This window comes from Peromyscus leucopus, chromosome 4 (assembly GCF_004664715.2).
Source record: "Peromyscus leucopus breed LL Stock chromosome 4, UCI_PerLeu_2.1, whole genome shotgun sequence".
NCBI classification, from domain to species: domain Eukaryota; kingdom Metazoa; phylum Chordata; class Mammalia; order Rodentia; family Cricetidae; genus Peromyscus; species Peromyscus leucopus.
Genome location: NC_051066.1, coordinates 75,450,230 through 75,457,237, shown reverse-complemented (window position 1 = coordinate 75,457,237; position 7,008 = coordinate 75,450,230). Strand labels below are relative to the sequence as shown.

The window sequence follows — 7,008 nt, the reverse complement described above, 5'->3', positions numbered from 1 at the left end:
GAGGGAATTTTTTGCTCTTGGGTAATTTATTATTTATTATTCAACACAAGCTGAATTTGAACTCACTGTGTAGCCCAGACTCATCTCAAACTGGAGATTCCCCCTGCCTCAGCCTCTCAGTGCTTGAATTGCCAGATTATGCTTCCACATCTATCTCTTTTGGGGAGTTTATAGAAATAATTGTAACAGAAAAAGAATATCCAGTGTTTGCTTATTAAGTGATATCTACTAAAAATTGTGGTGATATTTTATCTGTATACCCCCAATAAAGCTTATCTGAGGATCAGAGGAAGAAGCCAGTCACTATAGTAAACACAGAAATCAGGCAATGGTAGCACACACCTTTAATCCTAGTATTTGGGAGGCAGAGATCTATCTGGATCTCTGTGAGTTCAAGGCCACATTGGGAATAGAGCCAGTCGAGGTGGTACACACCTTTAATTCCAACACTAGCTAATCATAAAGGTCTGGATATCTGTACAGACAGACAGGAAGTGACAGAGCTGGGCAGAAAGAGGAAGTGATATAATTGGGCAGAGAGAAGAAGTGAGATGGCGGGAACAGAAAGGCATGTAGGTGTGGGCATACAGGAAGTATAGGTCTCTTTGGAAGCTGAGGAGTCAGTAAGGTGAGGTTGGCTGTGGCTTGTCCTATTCCTCTGATCTCTCAGTTTTCACCCCAATAACTGGCTCCATTTTTTTTTATTAATAAGATCATTTAACAATTCGTCTTACAAAGAATGCCTCCACTCAAGAAGATTTAATATTAAATTTCATTCTCAGGTAACATGCAAATGAGGGATGTTTCACTTGTGTCTAAATTACTGTCTAGTAATGGGATCGCTGCATTTTTGATTGGCTTTATGTATAGTAGTAAACATTTCTGTACAAACGACTATAGATTCTGTACTTAGGAGTGATCATATTGTAATACAGATATTTTAATAGTAAATGAGAGGTAGGTTACTGGCCCTCTAGTTTCTGCTTCTTTGTTGTAAGTATTGGGGTAGCAATTAAGCAGCTAAGAGTAGCTAAGGGGCTCAGTGTCCACAGCTATTGGTTTTATAGATGATGCTCTCTGTAGTAGATACTTTCTGTACTTTACGTTATTCACATCTGTTATATCTTACTGAATATTTTTATAGCTCCCGTGTTCAGAGGTCAGACTATATAATTATGTTAACTTAGATAAATCTTAATTTTCACATTAAGTTAAATACTCATTTCAATTAGCATATCAAGTGTAAACCTTTGCTATTTAAAGTCACTGTTAAAACTTAGAAGATATTCAACCCGCAGCACATTTCATTGTGGTAAAACCAGATAACTTCACTTACATCTTTCGTGCTCACAGCTCTGTGCGGCTGTCACCACACACTCCTCCCTGAATGCTCCCTTTACCCCAGCCCCCCCTCATTTTCACTGATCCACCCATGAGATGTGCTTGTCTTTTTGACTAAGGGACAAAACTTAACAAACTAGTTCAGTGCTAAAATTCTACTTTTTGGTTTACATGAAAGATTTTTATTAGATTTAAGGTAATTTTAATGAAACACTCTCCCTCCCTCCTTCCATCCATCCTCTTCCATTCCTCCTCCCTCATTTTCTTCTCTTTTATTTCCTTCCTTCCTGATACTTGTAAATAATTTACTAGGTTTTTTTCTTTAAAAAACATATTTTTTTTTAGGTTTTTTTGAGATTACCATAAAATTCTATCCTTCCCTCCTTCTCTTTCCTCACTCCAACCCCTCCCATGTATCTCACTTTGTTCTTTCTAAAATTAATGCCCTCCTCTTAAAAATTGTTAACCTGTTCAGTCTTTAAAATGTTGTTTTTTGTATGTTTACATTTTTAGGACCATTTTGTATTAAAACCCAATTGCTCTTCTCTTCCCTATGGAAGACCTTTACTCCCAATTAATTGCTACCTGTGAACTACCTATGGTTAGTGAAGTAATGGATCTTGGAAAAGAACCTGCTAAATATTCATCCTTATGCCCACAAATAGGTATATATCCAATGACACATCAAGGAAACTTCTCTTTGTAATACAGAAGAGCCTATTACAGAAAATCATGTGATCAAAATGCAGAGTTGTCGAACCCACTCCATTACACCTAAGGCTCAGGGATCATTGCAGAAAAGAGGCAGAAAGATTTTAAGGGTCAAAGGAAGAAGGAGTTTGCTATGAGGCTGTGTCTTCTAGAAATATCAGCAGGTCTACCTATATAGGATCACCAACCTGGCTGCCTATATATATGACCTTTACAAGGGTGGCAACAATTGACACCCTAACCTGGGAGGGAGAAAGCTCACAAGGCCTCAACACTAGACAAAGAAGTACAAGCAACGAAGGAATGCTGACAGTAGAATAATGTTCAAGTGATTTTTTCAGGCTCTAGTAAACCAATCAGGTTCCTGACTCATGGAAGCTTATAGACTCATGAGAAGAGAAACTGCACATAAATTATTACAGATATTAGTTAACTATTACTATGATAATTGCTATGAATATGTGTATAGAGTTACAAAATGCCTAAGAGAGACTTAATTAAGCTAGCCTAAAATAGTACCAAAGCATTCATCACTGTAAGTAACATTAATATAAAACCAGGAATATAATGTAGTGAAGGGGTAAAGGGTAGCAAGTTTGTGGGGCAGGTGAATTGTTGCTCTTTGTCCATTTTGGAATTTGTCTTAGCTGGAGAAAACATCGAGTAGCCAATGATCATTACTGTCATAGTGTACAGAAAGATATTTTACTGTAAAGTCTGGGGGAAGGTTGTATTGGATTGTAATAGTGATTACCTGCTAAAATTCAAATTGCTCAAACCCTTTCATGACCTCTTGACTGAGAATATCTAAAGGTGGGATCTGGTAACTTCCTTGTGGGAAAAACATCTGGCAGAGGATGTGGTCAAGAAAGTAGATATTCACCAAATTAGACTATTTGAGTTCGCAAATTTTTGCCACATCAGAAAAAAAAAACGACCTCAACATATCAGGTTAAAAACTCAGATTTCATTCTAGGCACAACCTTCCAATTTTCTTTCTTTCTTTTTTTTTTTTTGATTTTTTGAGACAGGGTTTCTCTGTGTAGCTTTGCGCCTTTCCTGGGACTCACTTGGTAGCCCAGGCTGGCCTCGAACTCACAGAGATCCGCCTGGCTCTGCCTCCCGAGTGCTGGGATTAAAGGCGTGCGCCACCACCGCCCGGCTCCAATTTTCTTTTGTATTGTTTATAAAACATTAAGCAATAATGTTTTAGTTTAAAATTCCATCTTAGCTTCTCCCTCTAAACCACCAAATGACCATCTATCTAGGGATGTCATACTCATTCATGGTATACATCATATGTGGTGGCTCACATAAGCTAATTGCCTAGTTTGCCAGAAGTAGTCAAAAGGTCCCCTGACTCCCATGTCCATAGTCTTGCCCTGTGTGCCCTGCACCCTTTTATCCCTACTGGGGGTCATTAGTATTTGTTCTCTTCCTAAAATGGCACTTTTCACATGAACCAGTGCTCTACTCAAGGAAAAAAGGAAACAATAGGAAATGCTAAATGCTGAACTTTTCACAGGTGATGTTTTCAGAAATTGATGTCAAGAATAAAATAGCTGTTGGCAGTTACAACTGTTTGGATGTCACTTTACAAAACAATTGCCTATGAAGTCTTGGTGGATTCAAAGTTTCCCATAAATTGGGAAAAGCTGGCTGCCTGCTCTCTCTTCTAACCTCTGCTCACCGGGAGTTTTTATATAGCTGTATAGTACAGCTGGCCACAGATCTGCCTAGCTCTCATGTGCCTAAATAAATTATTCCCGAGTACGAAAAGCAGCAAGTGGAATCATTATGAAAGTCATGATGGGGGATTTTCTCATTTATTAACAGATACTGAGATTATAGCGTCCCTTAAACATGGATCATTTTAATCATTTGTGAGTTGGGGCTAAGCTCATCCTTATACATGAGTCAGATAATATCAGCATTGCTGTGTGGCTGATAAGGTGCTGTGAAGTGTTGTTGCCTGGAGTGGTACTACAGACTCTCTGAAGCAGCAACTGGATAGTGTGGTGCAGCCATCTACCTGCTCAATTGCTGAATAACAGTTAGTAAGTCATCTCTAAGGCTGACAGATAATCCTACTGGGAAAGAGTTGAATTTTACTTCCCCCTGGAGTGTCCATCTCCTGGTATTCATGCTTCTGTGAACCTAATGCCATTGAACATGTTTTGAAACAAATGCAGCAAAGATTGGTAGATATAATTACACAACAAAGCTTTTACATAGAAATGTTACAGCTGTCCTTCAAGGGAATTTCCTTTCTCTTTCTATTCATAAGGAAGAAAGCTTCCATGTTGCTTGCTGTGTTATGGAGAGAACCACAAAACCAGGGCTTGATGACTGTATTCTATTCAACACTATAAAAGAATATGACCTCTGTCAATGACCACATGAATTATAAGATACAAAGTTTCAGATGAAGTCACAGTCATAGCTGATAGTTTGACATCAATCTAAAGAGACTCTCAGTAAAAAAAAATTGCTTGTGGTCACAAGTGAACTCTCCCTGGATTCCTATTGAATATGCTATGCATAGGGTAAATATAGGCTTTTGAAGCCCCTAAAGGAAATGTAATTTTCCATTCAGAAATGTATAATTAATTTCTCTCAACAAATTACTAATATATAATATAAAAACATATTATATATCACATTAATAAAATGTGTATCATATCATAACATTATATAGTGTATATATATATATATATACATTTATATATAAAATAGATTCATTGACAGAGATCATTTCCAAGAGTCCATTCTCTAAAATTAATCAATTATGAAGGTATACATTCAGTAATAAGGAGAATATAAGTAAATATTTTGGGTAGGCAATATTCTCTTCCTCTAACCCTTGAGCTTGGGTAGTCAGTGAAGCAAGGGAGTTATCATCCAATTAAGAAAAAATATTGTGCTTTGCCCTGTTAGATTGTGTCTCAATAAAAATGTGCGTTATCTGGCCTTTGCTTATCTCACAGTGAGATTATTAAATATCTTTCTTTTTCTCCCAACCTAACACAAATCCTTTAGCTTAACTAAATTATTTTTTCCTGTGATGGTATTCAGGTTGTCTATGAACTAGGTATATTTTCTTGCTATTCATTTATGGTCTTATTCCTATGTTATTATATTTTTCTGAATTATTTCTCTTTACTTTTTCTTATTCTTCCTCAGGTCTCAGTACAAGTGCCATCTTCATTAAGGAGTCTTCCATAATGTCCTGAATCTAGCTGAAGAGTTCTTTTTGTACTTCAAAGAGTGTAACATTCTCATAGTATGAGTACTGGTAGAATCATCAAGCAAACACAGCTTTCGTTTTGTCTGAGGGTGTTTTCAGACAGGTTTAACAAAAGAACTAAGGCCCACCTTGAGACTAGGTGGCACCATCCCATGTTCTGTGGCCCCAGAGTAAGTCAAAAAGAGAATGAGCACTCAGACCCAGCCTTCTCTGCCCATTCCTGGACTGGAAATGCAATGTGAATGCAATTGCAGCCATGTCTTCCTTGATAAAATGAATCTTCTCTGATAAAATGAACTACGTCTCAAACTGTGAGCTGAAATAAGCCCTTTTCCCCCTCAAGTTACTTTATCAAATACTTTGTTACAATAATGAAAAATAACCTTAATAGTTGAGGTTTCGGGAAGTTGGGGTACTGAGGTAGACATGCCGGGTGCCCCGGCAAAGGGCTCAGAGTTCTCCAGGAAGATAGAGGGCTTCATGGAGACTCGGAAGCAAGGTGGCAGGCAGCGCAGCTCTGAACACAAGTCTCACGACCCCCTTGAGGCTGCTGCACCGGTTCATTCCGGACCACCACTGGAGCAAGGCAGGGTAGCTGATAGAGTTGATCCCAGAGAAGGCAGGAAGATGACCACCACTCAGCCCTCCGAGACCACTGTGGAAAACATGATGAGGAGAGTCCTCAAGATTCTCCAAGAGGATGATGGTAGACTGCACCCGCACAGTGATGAGAACGATCAGCTGGAGTCCCTGCACAAATTCTTGACTTCCAGAAGCCTGAGGGAGGATTTCAGCTTCCATTATGCCCCTCTAAACTCCAACATTATTGAGGCGATTAATGAGCTGCTGGTGGAGCTGGAAGGCACAACGGAGAACATTGCAGCCCAGGCTGTAGAGCACATCCACTCCAATGAGGTGATCATGACCCTTGGCTTTTCTAGAACAGTGGAGGCCTTCCTTAAAGAGGCAGCCCGAAAGAGGAAGTTCCGTGTCATTGTTGCAGAGTATGCACCTTTCCACCAGGGTCATGAAATAAATGGCTGTCAATTTGTCCAAAGCAAACATCGAGACAACAGTCATGACCAAATGCTGCCATTTTTGCTGTCATGTCAAGAGTGAACAAGGTGATCATTGGTACAAAGACTATCCTTGCCAACATTTCCCTGAGGCCTGTGGCAGGAACTCGCACTCTGGCACTGGCAGCAAACCACCACTCCACCCAACTCATCGTATGTGCACCCGTGTTCAAGCTTTATCCACAGTTCCCCAGGGAAGATTGATTTCACAAGTTTGTGGCTCCTGAAGAAGTCCTTCCTTTCACAGAGAAGATCAGTGCTCACTGTCCTGTGTTTGACTACTTGCCCCCGCCACCCCGACCTCATTACCCTCTTTATCTCCAACATTGGTAGGAATGCGCCGTCTTACATCTATTACCTGATGAACGAGGAACTCTACCATCCTGATGGCCATATTCTCTGACACCGCCTGTCCTAAACGGAACCAGTTTAGACCCAGAGAAGAGTGGAGACACAGTGTCGCTATTACAGTGGGGAGGAGAGAGTCAGCCTGAAAACCTCAGTGTTCCCTGCCTTCCTACTCATCCCCAGTGAGGCATGCATCCAGGACTGTTCTTACCCTCTGAGTCCTACCTGAGCAGCGGGGCTTACCTGTTGATTTGGGGGCCACTTTGTGACCAGGCTGTGTTGTTT

The 7,008-nt window shown here is 39.9% G+C and overlaps 1 pseudogene; it reads left to right on the top strand.

The window, feature by feature from the left end:
- Window positions 1-5,725: 5,725 nt before the first annotated feature.
- Window positions 5,726-6,778, top strand: LOC114698951 (annotated as a pseudogene).
- The last annotated feature ends 230 nt before the right edge of the window (window positions 6,779-7,008 follow it).